General features: G+C 38.6%; 1 protein-coding gene and 1 non-coding gene across 6 annotated transcripts in view; both read left to right on the forward strand.

The window, feature by feature from the left end:
* Window positions 1-18,995, forward strand: part of ANKS1B (ankyrin repeat and sterile alpha motif domain containing 1B) — a 1,161,043-nt gene that overhangs the window by 677,404 nt on the left and 464,644 nt on the right. The gene's annotated exons all lie outside the window — the stretch shown is intronic.
* Window positions 17,410-17,481, forward strand: TRNAC-ACA (transfer RNA cysteine (anticodon ACA)). The gene has a single exon. It is a non-coding gene; the product is annotated as a tRNA-Cys (tRNA).

Consider the following 18,995-nt stretch of genomic DNA (forward strand, 5'->3'; position numbering starts at 1 on the left):
CATTTTGCTTTTTTGCATTTCTTTTTCTTGGGCATGGTCTTGATCCCTGCCTCCTGTACAATGTCATGAAGCTCCATCCACAGTTCATCAGGCACTCTGTCTGTCAGATCTAGTCCCTTAAATCTATTTCTCACTTCCACTGCACAGTCATAAGGGATTTGATTTAGGTCATACCTGAGTGGTCTAGTCGTTTTCCCTACTTTCTTCAATTTAAGTCTGAATTTGGCAATAAGGAGTTCATGATCTGAGCCACAGTCAGCTCCTGGACTTGTTTTTGCTGACTGTATGTAGCTTCTCCATCTTTGGCTGCAAAGAATATAATCAATCTGATTTCAGTGTTGACCATCTGGTGATGTACATGTGTAGAGTCTTGTGTTGTTCAAGAGGGTGTTTGCTATGACCAGTGCGTTCTCTAGGCAAAACTCTATTAGCCTTTGCCCTGCTTCATTCCATAATCCAAGGCCAAATTTGCCTGTTACTCCAGGTGTTTCTTGATTTCCTACTTTTGCATTCCAGTCCCCTATAATGAAAAGGACATCTTTTGGGGGTGTTAGTTCTATAAGGTCTTGTAGGTCTTCATAGAACCGTTCAACTTCAGCTTCTTCAGTGTTACTGGTTGGGGCATAGGCTTGAATCACTGTGATATTGAATAGTTTGCCTTGGACACAAACAGAGATCATTCTTTCGTTTTTGAGATTGCATCAAGTACTGCATTTCGGACTCTTTGGTTGACCATGATGGCTACTCCATTTCTTCTAAGGGATTCCTGCCCACAGTAGTAGATATAATGGTCATCTGAGTTAAATTCACCCATTCCAGTCCATTTTAGTTCGCTGATTTCTAGAATGTCAACATTCACTCTTGCCATCTCCTGTTTGACCACTTTCAATTTGCCTAGATTCATGGACCTAACATCCCAGGTTCCTATGCAGTATTGCTCTTTACAGCATCAAACCTTGCTTCTATCACCAGTCACATCCACAACTGGATGTTTTTAGGAACAGATTTTATTGTCTCAATCCTTGCATCTCCTCATATCTAGAGAAGCACTGAATCTTTTTACAGTGACATTAGATCCTCATGACTAACAAAAACCTTTTGTAAAATGAGTGCTTCATGGCACTGAACTCCCCCTTCACCAAAACCTATATATTGACTTTCCCTCACTGTCGCTTTGGAGCAGTCTCTCAGAGCTATCTGAGATGCTGCTCCTGGGCTGCAGTCCTCATTGTGCCCCAAATAAAACTTAACTCACAACTCTCAAGTTGTATATCCCTTTTTTAGTTGACAGGGGATATCAGTCACCCATCCTGTAGGACTCATGTGAGGATCCAAAGAAACAATGCATGTAAAATGCACTTAAGGATATACTTGCTGCTGCTAAGTCGCTTCAGTCGTGTCCGACTCTGTGCGACCCCACAGACGGCAGCCCACCAGGCTCCTTCATCCCTGGGATTCTTCAGGCAAGAACACTGGAGTGGGTTGCCATTTCCTTCTTCATATATTTGTACTTTAGTAAATATTGAATTAACATGAATAGCTGTGATTTTACTTTGTTATTGTTGTTGGAAAGAGTTCCACAAATAAGAACTATTTCAGAAAGTAGATTCATAGTCATATCAACTACTTAATTGGCCTTTGGAAGTCCTGAGGGACCCAAATGGTCCTGGGCAACCCAGATGCTAGTGGATCCCCTGAGACTAACAAGATCTAACATTTTGAGGTTGTCCTCTGCCTACCAGAAAGTTCCACCACTAAACAGCTGTGAAGCCTCAGGCAAATTACACACACACAGTCCAGGGCTTTAATTACACTTCTTTTAAATGAAGAGAAATAGACCCTAAGACTCATGGTAGAGACTGTTGACAAGTGGAAGGATTTGAGATTATCAAACCCAACCCTTCATTTGGCAGATGAGAAAACTGAAAGCCAGTTAATTTAAACAATTAATCTGTGACCTCCTGGCTGCTGATTCAGGTTTTTGTTCATTATTTCTTCAGGGGCCAAGAGTGAAAGGCTGGGCTTCATCTACCCAAAGGCACCAGTTAGAAACTCCTGATAATCCAGGTTGTAAGTGTGATTTAAAATAATCAAGTTATAAAGTAAATCCTCAGTTATAAAAGGTACCAGGGTCATGGATTGTGGGAAATCACAAATTCTTAGAGGAAAAAAAAGCAGACCTCTAGATATTATTTTTCTCTCCAGTGATGTTTTATCAGTGAGGAATCTTATAAACTCATAGAGGTCAGATGACTTGTCCAGTGTCACATGGCTAAGGGGCTGCAGACCCATACTTAGAACCCAACTCTTCTGCCTTCTCATCAAGAGCTCTTGCCACTATGTCTCTTCCCTTTAGAATAACAGATTCTGAAAGCAGGAAAAAGATGGTAGCTGCAAAATATGTTTATGACATTTCATTGCCTTAGCAACGGCATGTCAAATTCAAGTGCTATGAGTCACCTGCTGATCCAGACCCCTGCAGAATCTTCTTTTCGTTTTTTAGGGGGAAATTGTCAAATACAGGCAGCCGTCCTTAATGAGAGAGGCATCTCTTCTTAATGGAAGAGAGGGCGGTAATGCTGGCAAATGCTTGAGTGGCACGCTATTGCTCTCATGTTTATTTAGGGCTTACAACTGAAATCATTGTTCATATATCACTTTCCATATAGCATAAAGTTAAAAACTTGATCTATGGGAATGCAGTGTGGTTTTAGGATGAAGACTGGGTTTCAGTCACCTCAAAATTACTACTGATGTCTTCCCTGAGACCTATTGTTTTATGTTATCTCTTGCTTTGTAGCCATATGGATTTGTCGCACTTAGCCAAGAAACTGGTTTCCTACAGGTTTTATTCTGTTTTGTAGAAGCAAGACAATAGTTTTGTGCTTGGAAGCATGAATGCATACCCTCAGAATTTTAAATGATACAGGATTTATTTTTAGCCATATGCCCCCACCTGAAAGGTTTATGCTGTTAAACATTGATATTCCTTGAAAAGTTATGCCCAAGGCATATTGCTTCTTTTTTCCAAGCTAGGAATTGAAATGTTTGTGAAACTTACTGAAAATTTACCAGATCTGAAATCAGAGTTCATATCTCTTATTCAGTAACTAAGAAAAATAGATTTATTTGATCAACCATCCAATATTTATTTGCATTGCATTATTATGGCTACTCTGATGACATTGGACTATACAAGATACACTCCTGTGGCTCCAATTGTGTTTCAAGATGTTGTTACTGGGTACTTACGGTGTGACACGGAGAAGGAAATGGCAACCCACTCCAGTGTTCCTGCCTGGAGAATCCCATGGACGGAGAAGCCTGGTAGGCTGCAGTCCATGGCGTCGCACAGAGTCGGACACGACTGAAGCGACTTAGCAGCAGCAGCAGCATGGGGTGACAGGAATCACATTAATAAGACTCAGGGCTCACCTTCAGAGTCCATTCACAGTCTATCTGTGGAAACAAATTCATGAAAGAAACTCCAGGCGTATTAATACAATATGGTAAGGTCTGTAGAAGGTATTAACACATATGTTCTGCAAGTTCAGAAACAATGACCTAACAGAATGTGAAAACATCAGGCAAGCCTTCCTGAAGGAGGTGAATCCTGAGCTGGAGCTTGTAGGAGGAGGAGAGCCTTTGCCAGATGTCAAAAGTGAAGGAAAGCTGTCCCAGACAAAGGGACTAGGATGATTAAAGGCAAGATGACTTCTAAAAATTAGTCATTGTTAGAACAAATGTTTGACGTACAGAACAGTTAGGTCCATGATCATCAAGGACTAATACCCCTTCCCCTTCCTAAGGAGCTCACCTCTGCCTTACTAAAGTTCCTTTACAACCTGAGTGTCTAATACAGATTTATAGGTCACTTGATTCAAGGCAGTTATAGTCATCGTAGTTATTAGAGACCTCCACTGAATCATACTTCTGAGTATTCACACCACGTGGGAATTCACACCCCATGTGTTTTTCTCATGTTAAATCTGGATTTGCCCTGTGAGTCTCTTTCCCTTAAAGAATTTCTTAAAAGTAATGCATTTTAGTTCTGAGGCCAAGACTTAATAAGCCCTGGGATTCTTGACAATCTTGATGTTCCTTGTGAAAAAAGTCATGACCCTGCAGAAAGATAATGTGAGGAGGCTGGACATATAGAGAGGAGAGGGAGATGACATGAAGACAGAGGAACTGTGCCAGCATCCCCCAGCAACACCACCAGATGAATGTATCCACACCAATGACCTATAGTAAGCTCAGCAGGAGAACTGTTCAGCTGAGCCTAGTCCATGTTTCAATATCAGAACAAAATAAAATGTTTGTTGGTTTAATCCTCTAAGATTTGGGATTCTTTGTTACACAGCAATAGATAACTGAAACTGAAATGTATTTACAAAGTCATATGACTACTGTAGACACTGAGTGGTCTGAAAGGTATCTGTGAGCTGGAGAGATTATTACCCTCCCTTTACCATTTTAATCTACCGATGTGTAAATCAAAGATAATGTTGTCCTGCTGAGGATTCAGTACGAAGTAGAATCCTTCTAAATGCAACGGCAAGACTTAATTTTGCCTGATGTACAAGTACTGAAATGAGAGTAACATCATTTAAATCACATAGACTTCTCTATGAATAGATAGAGCTTTCCATGAAGTAGCCAGTGTGTGCACACATCTAAAGAACCACAAAGGGATTATGGATGGAAATACTGAAGTGAATTCTGCAGTACTTTCAGAGAATGAACAGAAGGGAACTGAAAGCAGTCTAAACTGACCGCAAGAATTAGGCATTTGTCCAGTTGGACTACCATCTGATATGTCCACTTATGGGCTTCCCAGGTGGCTCCAGTGGTAAAGAACACACCTGCCAATGCAGGAGATGCATAAAAGATGTAGATTCGATCCCTGGGTCAGGAAGATTCCCCTGGAGGAGGGCCTAGTAACCCATTCCAGTATTCTTGCTTGGAGAATCCCATGGACAGAGGAGCCTGGGGGGCTACAGTTCATGGGGTTGCAAAGAGTTGGACATGACTGAAGCGACTGAGCATACACGGCACACATATCCATTTATGCTGACAGTTCTATTGATTAAAAGCAAAGTCAAAGCAGAAGGGGAGAACAGTAACTCCAAAGAGCAACCAGAGATTAACAGTCTATTGTGAAGAAATATGCTGACCTTATTTTTAGTTAGAATTAGTAGCCACTGTAGTCTGTTGAGTTCTTACTAGACTGAATTATTTATAGTTGAAATTAAAACTTTTTCTTCTACTTTTGGGGCTTCCCTGATGGCTCAGACAGTAAAGAATCTGCCTGCAGTGTGGGAAAACCAGGTTAAATTCCTGGATCGGGAAGATCCCCTGGAGAAGAAAATGGCAACCCACTCCAGTATTCTTGCCTGGGAAATCCCATGGACAGAAGAACCTGGTGGGCTACAGTCTACAGGTCACAAAGAGTTGAACTCCACTGAGCAACTTTCACTTTGGCTTGTAGCGCACAACCCAGTACATGTAGGTGTGTTCATGATCAGTTCAGTTCAGTCATTCAGTCGTGTCCGACTCTTTGCGACCCCATGGATCGCAGCATGCCAGGCCTCCCTGTCCATCACCAACTCCAGGAGTTTACCCAAACTCATGTCCATTGAGTTGGAGATGCCACCAAACTATCTCATCCTCTGTTGTCCCATTCTCTTCCTGCCCTCAATCTTTCCCAACATCAGGGTCTTTTCAAATGAGTCAGCTCTTTGCATCAGGTGGCCAAAGTATTGAAGTTTCAGCCTCAATATCAATCCTTCCAATGAACACTCAGGACTGATCTCCTTTAGGATGGACTGGTTGGATCTCCTTGCAGTCCAAAAGACTCTCAAGAGTCTTCTCCAACACCACAGTTCAAAAGCATTAATTCTTCAGCGCTCAGCTTTCTTTATAGTCCAACTCTCACATCCATACATGACCACTGGAAAAACCATAGCCTTGACTAGACAGACCTTTGTTGGCAAAGTAATGTCTCTGCTGTTTAATATGCTGTGTAGGTTGGTCATAACTTTTTTTCCAAGGAGCAAGCGTCTTTTAATTTCATGGCTGCAGTCATCATCTGCAGTGATTTTGGAGCCCAAAAAAATAGTCTGACACTGTTTCCACTGTTTCCCCATCTATTTGCCATGAAGTGCTAGGGCCAGATGCCATGATCTTACTTTTCTGAATATAGAGTTTTAAACAAACTTTTTCACTCTCCTCTTTCACTTTCATCAAGAGGCTCTTTAGTTCTTCTTCACTTTCTGCCATAAGGGTGGTGTCATCTGAACATCTGAGGTTATTGATATTTCTCCCGGCAATCTTGATTCCAGCTTGTGCTTCATCCAGCCCAGCATTTTTCATGATGTACTCTGCATATAAGTTAAATAAGCAGGGTGACAATATACAGCCTTGATGTACTCCTTTTCCTATTTGGAACCAGTCTGTTGTTCCATGTCCAGTTCTAACTGTTGCTTCCTGACCTGCATACAAATTTCTCAAGAGGCAGGTCAGGTAGTCTGGTATTCCCACCTCTTTCAGAATTTTCCAGTTTATTGTGGTCCACACAGTCAAAGGCTTTAGCATAGTCAATAAAGCAGAAATAGATGTTTTTCTGGAACTCTCTTGCTTTTTCCATGTTCCAGCAGATGTTGGCAATTTGATCTCTGGTTCCTCTGCCTTTTCTAAAACCAGCTTGAACATCTAGAAGTTCACGTATTGTTGAAGCCTGGCTTGGAGAATTTTGAGCATTTCTTTTCTAGAGTGTGAGATGAGTACAATTGTGCAGTAGTCTGAGCATTCTTTGGCATTGCCTTTCTTAGGGATTGGAATGAAAACTGACCTTTTCCAGTCCTGTGGCCACTGATGAGTTTTCCAAATTTGCTGGCATATTGAGTGCAGTACAGTCACAGCATCATCTTTTAGGATTTGAAATAGCTCCACTGGAATTCCATCACCTCCAGTAGCTTTGTTCGTAGGGATGCTTCCTAAGGCCCACCTGACTTCACATTCCAGGATGTCTGGCTCTAGGTGAGTGATCACACCATCATGGTTATCTGGGTCGTGAAAATGCTACTTGATTTGATTGAAAGAATAACAAATAAATGAATAAATGAGTTCTAAATTTTACAACCTTCTTATGACACTTAGCAGTTTTCATTTTATATAACAACCCTTAATAAGCACCTGTATATTTTGTGTTTAGAAATAGCCACTCCAGTTATTTCCCCCAAATGAAAAATTTTGGCATAAATTGTAGCTTAAACCTTCCTACCATCCTCTCCTCATCACAGATCACTGTTGTAAGTATTTGTTTCCTTTTATTGAACATTTTACTTAGGAAGAATATGTATCACTTGAATTCCTTTGTAGCAAAAGGGGGTATATATATACATGCAAATTTTATTATGCAAATTTCCTATATACCTGAAAGATCACCTAAGTGAAAATACCTAAGTATTGGCATAGCACCAAAATAACTGCCTCTGTAAAGACTGGGTTTCTGGGAAATATAATGAATTCATTCAACTCTCCAGCAATAAGTTACAGCCATCCAGGGTCATGGTAAAGCTTTCGTTAAAGAACTAAATTAATACCCATCATGATGGCTTAAATAATACACAATATGTTCCTTATTAATCATTTTCAAACACATCCACCTTACAAGTATTTATTTATTCAGTGCTTATGAAATATTTGACTGTATCTCCAGAGTTTATAGTTTTTTGTTTTTTTCTTCCCAGGAAATAACATATTTCAAAGACATCCTGTCACTCTCATACACTGTGAATACTTATTCTGTCTCCCTGACCATGTTATTTAAACAACAACATCTTCTTATGTTCAGGAAATGATAAGATTCTTACAGAGACTAACAAGGCCCTACATGATCTGGCTCCCAGCTACCTTTCCTACTTATTTTCTATGACTCTCCCTTTCTTAACTCTTCGCCATGACAAAGGCCTTCTTACTGCTCTTCCCACCTACCAACCTTACCACCACATCGGGCCTTTAATGTGTTGCTCCCAGTGCCAACAGCACTCTTCCTCCAGGCAACCCCACGGTTCAACTTCCTCTCAGATGTTTTCTCAACTGGTCCTTTCAGAGAGGCTATCCTCTTCTAAATTTCTCTGTTGAGCAAGAGCTCTTAACTTTTTATGGGTTACAGAGACTTTGAGAATCTGAGGAAATCTTCAGAAAATTTATGATTGCATACAAAATTTTGCATTACATTTTGGGGTCTACACAGACCACCCAAGGCTTGCTTGATCTGATTCCTTGGGAGTCTGTAAATCTAAGATTAAAGCACTAATCTAGAGGTTATTCCCAAAAAGTGCTCTGTTGCCTGAAAAATCAAAACCTAGCCTAGAACAGTGATTGAGTAGCAATCCCCAGAGTTAGTGAAAATCTTGACTTCCATAGGTGCCATTTCTTCACTTGACTGTTTTCTTCTGAGCATTTCCTAGCTCCTTCATACATTTAAGAAATGCTCATCAGGTGCATAGATGCTTAGACTTGATCAGGAATGAAAACAACAGGGTTTCTGCCCTTGTAGAGTTACATTTATGGCCTAATCCTAAGAACTGCCTAGAATCTAGGCATGTAGATTCCAGGCACATAGTCAAATCTTACCTTTTCTATTTTCTATTGACTTCTTTGAATTTAGACACGGGGAAGAGAGAGCACTGGGCCTTGGCTACACCTCTGAACTCCTGATACTATTCTCTGTGGAGGTCACTCTCTACCTTCCCTACCTATACATAGAGCATGGGGAAATTTTTCACTTCTGCAGCCTGACCATTTTTAAATACTTATAAAAATTAAAATTCTAATTACATACTAGCAGTCATATGATAGCAAAAAAAATAGTAATTTGCCATTCCTGCTTAGAAAGACTGAACTCTACTACACAACTCTACTCTTAAATTTCAGGACACTGAAGACAATCATCTAGCCACTCTATCTACACTGAAGCACTTTTATAGCAAGTCTGCAAAAATGTTCTGACTTGTAAACAATGGTGCCAACAATACCTTGTGCACGTGTGCTAAGCCACTTCGATTGCATCTGACTCTTCACAACTCTACAGACTGCAGCCCACCAGGCCTCTCTGTTCTTGGGATTCTCCAGGCAAAAATACTGGAGTGGGTTACCATGCCCTCCTCCAGGGTATCATCCCGACCCAGAGCTCAAACCCGAGTCTCTTATGTCTCCTGCATTGGCAGGCTGGTTCTTTACCACTACCATGCCTGGGAAGCTCCAATACCTTAGGCTGAGTATTTATAGATTCACATGAAAAAGTTTATCAGAATCATAAACATTTTATCTGATTCAAAATTTACCTTATGTACAGAAAGTATTTCAATAATAATGTATTACTTTCTCAGAACTGAATAATTTAAGGTAAAATGAAGATTCATTTCTTCTGTTTGCACTCCATCTTGCTGTGTGCAGGAATCACTTTCTTTGGAGTTAAAGTGTTTCATTTAATTCATCTTCTTTAGGAATCTACCAGCGTGTATCTGGGTTAACTCAACAGAAATGGAGCAATTCTGGTCTGTGCCTGAATCAGTCCATCACTTTCTGTCTCCACACAGTTTAGCCTAGGTTGTTCTTCCTTTTCCCTTCTTCATCATTCTCTTCTCCTTGCTTAAAACATCTTCCCTGATGTTTTCGATGAGATGACATCAAGCCATTTCTTCTGTGATGGTCACACTTGACACGGTAATTATATATAGAGACACACTGAATGTGTGTTCGTCCATAGACTCTCTAAAATAGGAAAAATGTGACAAGCCACAGGAAGATCAAATCTGAAAGAGGGTGGGTAGCTTTTATGCTTTCTTCTTTTTTTTTTTATTTTCAGGAAAATAGAAAAGCCCCAAAGTTCTGCTTCTCTCCTGAACTTTATCAAGAGCAAGACTTACCGTGTCATTTCTTTCTCATTTTTAGAAGTCACATTACGAATCTCACTCTCTGTGTGAGTCAGGATTCTCCAGAGAAAGAGAACCAATAGGATGTATACGTATGCATGCATGCTCAGTCATGTCCAACTCTTTGCAATCCCATGGGCTGTGGCCTGCCAGGATCCTCTGTCCATGGGATCTTCCCGGCAAGAATATTGGAGTGGGTTGCCATTTCCTACTCCAGGTCATCTTCCTGACCCAGGGATGGAAACTGCATCTCCTACATTGGCAAGCAGATTAGTTTCAGCTTTACCACTGTGTGAACTACATATGTATGTGTAGTTGAGTAAGATGAATAGAGATATTTACTATAAGAAATTGGCTCACAAGTTATGGAGACAGATAATCTAAAGATCTACAGTTGGCAAGCTGGAGACCCAGGAGAATTTATGAGGCCTACCCACATAAAAGAGGAAAATATGCTTCACTCAGTCTTCCTACAAATACTAACCTTACCAAGAGATATCCTCACAAACACACCCAAAATAATCTTTAATCTGAGTAATGCCTGGGCACCTTGTGGGCAAGTCACGTTGACACATAAAATTAACCGTCACACCATCCAACTTCACATCTTCCAATGGTAGAAAAAAATCTGGAGGAAGTGTTCCATTCTCACCACTGTTCACTGAGAACTGGCAGTGGACTAGCCAGACCTCATTGTTGTTCTTGTTGTTTGGTATAAAAATGAAAAGACATAACGTGCTCTAAGGTTATCTCCTTTGGTTCTGAAACTCCATTTTAATGGTTTGTAAGGCTAAGGCTGACAGTGAAAGGACAATAACCTTTCCTTTAATCCATGACTAACACGAGGAAATACTTCACGTGAATTTCATCTCTATGTCTATTCTACAGGTGGTATGCTAGTTACCTATTGCTGCATAATAAAGTACCCCCAAAACTTAAAACAGCAATAGACATATTAGCTCTCACAGTTTGTATGAGTCAAGAATTTGAGAGCAACTTAGCTGAGTAATTCTTATTCAGGATCTCTTGTGAGGTTGCAGTCAAGAAATGGACCAGGGATGCAATCACCTTCGAGTTTGACTGGGGATCTGATTCCCAAGGGGCTCACTTAAACAGCTGACATTGCGGTGTTACTTGTCACTGGGAGACCTAGTTCTTCCCCAATTGACTGTTCCATGAGACTGCTTGAGTATTGCGTTCTTGAGTTCTCACAACACTGTCTTTCCCCAGAATGAGCAATTCAAGAGAGTAATGTACAAACAACGTTATTTATGATCTAGCCTCAGAAGTCATACATTTTACTTTTTTGAAGTTTTGCTGGTCATATAGGTTCAGTTCAGTTCAGTCGCTCAGTCACGTCTGACTCTTTGCGACCCCATGAATCACAACACGCCAGGCCTCCCTGTCCATCACCAACTCCCAGAGTTCACTCAAACTCACGTCCATCGAGTCGGTGATGCCATCCAGCCATCTCATCCTCTGTTGTCCCCTTCTCCTCTTGCCCCCAATCCCTCCCAGCATCAGAGTCTTCTCCAATGAGTCAACTCTTCTCATGAGGTGGCCAGAGCACTGAAGTTTCAGCTTTAGCATCATTCCTTCCAAAGAAATCCCAGGGCTGATCTCCTTCAGAATGGACTGGTTGGATCTCCTTGCAGTCCAAGGGACTCTCAAGAGTCTTCTCCAACACCACAGTTCAAAAGTACCAATTCTTTGGTGCTCAGCTTTCTTTACAGTCCAACTCTCACATCCATACATGACCACTGGAAAAACCATAGCCTTGGCTAGACGGACCTTTGTTGGCAAAGTAATGTCTCTGCTTTTGAATATGCTATCTAGGTTGGTCATAACTTTTCTTCCAAGGAGTAAGCGTCTTTTAATTTCATGGCTGCAGTCACCATCTGCAGTGATTTTTGGAGCCCAAAAAAATAACGTCTGACACTGTTTCCACTGTTTCCCCACCTATTTCCCATGAAGTGCTGGGACCAGCTGCCATGATCTTCATTTTCTGTGTTGAGCTTTAAGCCAACTTTTTCACTCTCCTCTTTTACTTTCATCAAGAGGCTTTTTAGGGGACAAGAATCCTTTGGAGGCCATTTTTCTCATTGACTTGACATAAATGTCTTGGCCAGATTCTAGGTGATAGCATTAGCTATTAATTAATGCCATTAGGGAAAACACCGTATTTTCCAAGTTTACTGATGTATATAATTCAATCTAAAACCTTGCTACATCAAGAAAGACTGATTTTAACTAGTTTCTTACCCCAAAATTTATTAGTTCAGTTACAGACACAGGAGATTATACTAAATAATTGACAAGATTTTCCTATAATAAAAATGTGTCTGCAGTCTTCAATATATTTGAAAATTTTTTTCACTATTGATTGATTTCCAGCATTTTTATGGTAATAGAAGTTAAATCTATAATGTTATGTTCATATTCTCTTTTTGCAATATGCTAAACATTTTACAGTTTCCAATTCTTTCTCCTCATTTAAATTTCAAAATGAATAATCAGGGCAGTGATGTTTCTGGCATTTACCAACAGCTTATTAAAATGTAGTATGTTCCCAACATTGTTTGATCTGGGGTTTATATCAGGGAATATGATATAGTATGCTAAATACTATCGCAGAATAATACAGAGAATGTTGTGTGGCCATAGGAAAGAAGTACTCATATCTTCGTGGGGCAGATATTAAGAAAGGTGTTATAGAGGAGCTAACATCTGAGTTATATTTTGAACAGAGTAGATGTTCACCAAACAGACTGGCTGAGGTGGGTATGTCAGTAGGGAAGATGTTTTATATGAAATAGCCAGATTATGCAAAAGCAAGAAAGTGATGGGGTTTAGGGTGTGCTATTCCAAAATATGGCACCTTAGTATATTGCATATTTTAAGCCAAAGGAGTTTGAGAAAATAACAGAAGCAGAAAGGTAACTCTGACCCCCTCTCCTCACCCTTCTTCCCTGAAATAGTTCATAAAATACTCATGTGAGAAGTGTCTTCTCTATACTAAAGGAAAGAAGCATCTTTATCTCCAGAGACAAAGGGATGCTGAAAAGAATTCTAATAAATATCCCTTGCTAAGATTCCCCAGATTATTACAATTACCTCATGCTCCTTAATCTATCATATTCCTCCACAATTGCACATAAAATTACTGTTTCTTTGGGTCTCCATTCTATTCTGAAAGCTCCTGTGTCACACAAAGCTTGTATTAAATAAACTTGTTTGCCTGTCTCCTATTAATTTGCCTTTGTTAGTTTAATTCTCAGACCCAGCCAGGAAAGTGTTTTGCTTCTCTACAAAAGTCTGAAGTAGCATGGCTTATATATTAGCCTCCTATTATTGCTGTAACAAGTTATCACAGACGTGGTGGCTTAAACAATACAAGTATAATATCTTTCAGTTCTGTGATAGTTTCTTAAGTCTGACGTAAGTCTCACTGGCTAAAATAAAAATGTTGGTAGAATTACATTACTTTTTGGAGGCTCCAAAAAAGAACCTTTTCCTTGCCTTTTCCTTCTAGAGACTTCTAGAGGTCACCTACATTCTTTGTGGCCTTCTTCCCCTGCCTTCAAAGCCAGCAATGGTTTGTTGAGTTCTTTTCACACTGCCATCTCTCTGGTTCTCTATATCTGAGAAAAGTTCTCTGCATTTTAGAACTCAGTTTCCCAGGTGGCTCAGTGGTAAAGAATCTACCTGCTAATGCAGGAGATGCAGGAGATGTGGGTTCAATCCCTAGGTCAGGAAGATCCCCTGGAGGAGGAAATGACAGCCACTCCGCTATTCTTGCCTGAAAAATCCCATAAACAGAGAAGCCTGGAAGGTTATAGTCCATGGGGTTGCAAAGAGTCAGGCATGGCTGAGCACATACACATGTGATTAGATTTGGCCAACCTGGATAATCCAAGATAATTTCCTCATCAAGGTCTTTAGCCTTAATCACATTTCAGCATACCTTTTGTCCTGTAAGATAATGTTCACAGGTTCCAAGAATTAGGGTGTGAACATATTTGGGGGCCACTATTCTACCTCCTTCTTCTTAAATTTACCTAGCACAGACTATTCTGAAAAGAGCAGAAAGTTCAGCAGGGTTAGACTGTAGACTTCTTGGGAGTAAATGCAAAGGATTAGGATAGAAAAGAAGGCAAAGGACAGTCCAAAAAAATTCAAGAGTGCTAGGCTAAAGAGGTTGGGTATTACCTTATGTAGGGGATATTTGTTTTTTCATCTGCCCAGTATTCCTCACCACTTCTCTTATTAACAGTGTTCCTGTTTGCCTTTAAAGAATTCCCCCTTGGGCATTCTACATTGATCAGGCTGCTAATCATATATATTGTCCCTCTAGCCATAGAATTGGATCTGTTTCATGGGCCTGCCCTCTTAGCCTTTGTCATTAATCCAAGATGTAAGCATATTATTCTCTGAAGTATTATTCAGAGACTTTGACTTGAATTTCATGAATAATGGAAGAGAAAGTATCTCTTTTGGCTTTGAATTTGCTAGCCAGGATGATATAAAAATCTGAAATTATCTATGGCATTTCCTTCTCATCCCAGTCTCTGAGAGAAGCTCATCTGCTTATAAGAGATGAAACTATGAGAGAAAACAGAACCAACAAAGAGTGATCTTAGGACTAATTTAAATTCCTGGACCTAAAACTGTCCTTTTCTTTTCAGTAGGTCACTTGCAGTTGAGAAAGCCCTAAGTAACTCACCTTATGTGCTATGGGAAGTCTCTAAAAGGATGAAAGCAGTGGAGTGATGTGTCTAGGTTTGCCCTGGTGGCAACACACAGAATGGCTTGTAGTAAAGACAGAGAGTCATTGTGATCTACATGATGGCCGATGTGTGGTTACGTTAGAACAGCCAAGCCAAAGAAGCAGAAAATTTTAGTATGCGGTGGCCAACAGTATCAAATGTCACAGAGAACTAGAGAATAAAAGCAAAGAGCATTTGTATCATTTGGCAAAGTGATGATTTTGACAACCTTAACGAGAGTTATATAAATGGCCTTGTAGGATTTGAACTGTAGGAGACTGAGGAGTTGGTGGTTTAAACAGTATTTTTACTGTTATATTTAACTATAAAAGTAAATAATTTTCATTGTAGAATATCCAACAAATGTACAAACAATAAAGAAAATGAAAATTACTAATAACCGTATCAGCCATAACTACTGTTAATGGTTTGATCATCCTTTCCAGACATCTGCATTTATCACTTAATGTTATATTGTTAGCAATTTGTCTTGTTATTAAATAGCCTTTAAAGCATGACTTTTAATGGCTGCATAATATTCCATCATATATGATGGTCAATTGTTTATATATCTTTGAATATAAATTATAAGATCATAATAGTAAATCATGTTAGAATAAATTTTAAAAATATTTTCCCTTTTGCATCTTAAATTTGTACCTCACAATCAATACACTAGTATTTCTACTTCAAGTTAGTCTTTCTTTTAAGAATTTTTTTAAATTACCAATTGCCTGTGCATTTTTTACTATCACAGGCCATTGGCTTTCCCTTTCCATCTACTGTAGAAGCAAAGTGTGTCATTTAGCTCTCTTTTGTTCCTGAAATAGTAAAAGAAATTTTTTTGTTTCCTTTTATGTCCCTTAGATGTGGCATCCTGTTTCCTACTGAGCCTTTTTGACCCAAGCCCTACAAGCTTTTGCTATTTCTCTATGATCTCCTCAGGAATTTGCCCTACATTCTACTTTCTGTGGTGTTTCCATTTGTGCTTCATTTCCTTGTGAAGTTCCTTCTTACATAACTTTTATAGTCCTTGCCAATATTTTCTTATTGCAAATATAACAAGTTGTGCTGCTACTACACTTTGGGAAGTATTTTGCTTGATCCAGTCAAAAACAGAATTTTTGACCAAACCCACATTTGACTTTATGGCATTCAGCTATTAGAACCTGTAGCTGATTCATGTTGATGTTGGCAGAAACCAACAAAATTCTGTAAAGCAATTATCCTTCAATTAAAAAATAAATAATTTTTTTAAAAAGAAGTTCATTTCAAAATCACCAAAAAGGTAGATATTCAGAAGAAATTTACAGGAAACTAACATTTTATTCTGTTTTTGGAGTTTCGTCACTTGTCGGACTAAATGCTCTACTTAAGAGGAGTGTACAGTAAATAAAAACCAGTAAATTTAAAATCCTTGACAAAATACAGATCATGACTCTACCATTTAATTTGTTGTTTTAGCTAACTGTAAATTCAATAATATATAGTTAAAGTATTTAAATAAAATGCATCAGTTAAAGCATTTAAGAAGCTAGGTATGACAGCATTTTATTCCATGCCACTTTTTTTTCCTAAAAGATCAAAGTAACGTTTTCAAACTTTCTCCTATAGTTTTACCAACATGACTTAAAATTTTTTATTATATAAAATTTCAAACATATACAGAAATAAAGAGAATAGTATTCTGAATACTCATGAACCCATCAACCTAACTTCAAAACCTACCTACAGAGGACCAATCTTGTACCAACCATTCAATCCTATAGACACCTAGGATGATTTGAAGAAAAGCTTAGACTTATCTCATGTGTTCATATCTTGTGTGTAACTCTGAACAATATAACCAAAAGATCATTCAATTCAGTTCGGTCACTCAGTCGTGTCTGACTCTGCTACCCTATGGGCTGCAGCATGCCAGGCTTCCCTGTCCATTACCAACTCCCAGAGCTTACTCAAACTCATGTCCATCGAGTCAGTGATGCCATCCAACCATCTCATCCTCTGCCGTCACCTTCTCCTCCTGCCTTCAATCTTTCCCAGCATTACCACATCTAAATAAAGATCAAACAATAATCCCTTACTATTCATGAGCCACTTGATATTTAAATGTCCCCAATTCTCTGTTTATGTTTTACCCTTTTGTTTGGTTGAATCAGGTTGTTACCAATGTAAATTATATTATAATTGGTTGATAGGTTTCTTAAGACTCTTTACACTTTGCTATAGGCCGATCTCCCCTAAGGACTTTGCCTCTGGGAGTTGCCCTAAACTGAAGTGAACACCCTCATTCAAGATCACATCTCCCTTCCCTGTGGCAGCCTGAATTTAAGACTGGCTGATGCTGGCATAGGCAACTCTAAAGAGTCATCTGAGCTTTAGGTTTCCAGTAGAAACAGCTGGAGAACACCATTGAGACTGCATCAGAGACCAACCTCTCCCAGTGCCCAGGGGTGCTATTTCCACTCCCCCATAAAATTGTTGGTCCCCAAAACATGTTTTAATAAACTTCTTTTACACTAAAAAAAAAAAAACATATATATATATGTATATATATATAAAAGTTCATATTCTGCTTCTTTTTATTTTATTCCTTGAAATTTATTTGTTGATCAAATTATGCCCAAATCTTTTAAAAACTCTTTTATGAGTTTAACAATCTGTCATTTAAAAATCGCTTCTTTTAATATTAAAAGACCTCCCTGGTGGCTCAGACGGTAAAGCGTCTGCCTACAATGCAGGAGCCCCAGGTTTGATTCCTGGGTTGGGAAGATCCCCTGGAGAAGGAAATGGCAACCCACTCCAGTCTTCTTGCCTGAAAAATCCCATGGACGGAGGAGCCTAGTAGGCTACAGTCCATGGGGCCACAAAGAGTCAGACACAACTGAGCGACTTCACTTTCACTTTCTTTTCATATGAAATTCTATTTTTAAAATAATTAAACTCCTGCTTAAATGTAGTGATATAGCAGTAAGCTGTGTGGGGGCCTGTCTTCACTGCTGAATTTCTAGCACCTGACACACTGATGAGTCTCTCGAATCTTCAGGGGAATGGCCTAAACTCATTCATTTTGATGAGTTCATTCATTTGTTCACTCATTTGTTAAAAAAAAAAATTTATTGAGGACTTCTTTTATGTTAGACAGATACATGTATTTATATGTTTATACAATACAGACATTAAGTCTGTACCTTAGTCTTCAAATAAGTATAAATAAGAAATATTCCCATGAATAGACATATTTTGGTTAAACTTATCTTTAAAATGATTATGTCACATATAGAGCCTGAATTGAATAATAAATGAAAATCTGTCTTACACTACATCCAGAGATTCAGTGGCTGAATAGAGAGACCAAGAAGAAAATCAGATAAGTAATTCTTTCATCTATTATGTATTGAACATCTGCAACTCTTATGTACACAGATTAAACATCTTAAAGAGATTTATCATTTATTCCAGGTATAAGGAAAGCAATGAGAATACAAGGAAAAGTCAAATCTGAAGAACTAGGAAAACACATCAGAATATGATGACAGATTATCTAAGACATGACAGATAGGAAAGCATAATGGTTAGTCCCAAAATGTCTAGGCTTCACTACCAGAAGAGTGAGGTAGTAAATTGCAATTATTATGTAAAATAGCATATAAAATTTTTTCAATCTATTGCACCCAAATTCTATTTATTATATTGAATACTAAAGACAGAAAGCTTTTAATTATTTAAAAAATAAAGCTATTGGAATAATTTGGTAATTTTTTACATAATAGTCACTATAATCTGTTCCCATAGAATTTAAGCAGATGCAATTTTTTGTTACACACAGATGGTTTATGTCACACTTTAGTTTCGGTAAAATATATTTAAATACATTTCCAATTATTTAAAATGTGATATTATGAGTGCTCCTTTCTAGCATGTATTGTACAGTGGTTAATCTTTTGTTATTGGAAATGAGCCCATTTATATTTGTAAAATGCTAAAGAAAGAAGTAATTATGCACTCAACTCTGGTTTTTAGGAGCAGATAATAAAACTTTAATAGTGTATTGAATAGGAGTGAACTTATCTTCCAGATAATACAAATTTGTTAATCAGAACATGTCATAAATAATTGAATAAATGTGCTGCCAACAGCTTAATGGCCTGCGGAAACAAATAGATTCTCACTAGATAATCTATATATCTTATTGATTTATTGAAATCCCCTAAAATACTTCAGATGGTAGAGATATCATAGAAAGAAATTTTCAAATCATTTTAGCATTTTTAATTGTAAAATT

The sequence above is a fragment of the Bubalus kerabau genome, chromosome 1 (assembly GCF_029407905.1).
Source record: "Bubalus kerabau isolate K-KA32 ecotype Philippines breed swamp buffalo chromosome 1, PCC_UOA_SB_1v2, whole genome shotgun sequence".
Lineage (NCBI taxonomy): Eukaryota > Metazoa > Chordata > Mammalia > Artiodactyla > Bovidae > Bubalus > Bubalus kerabau.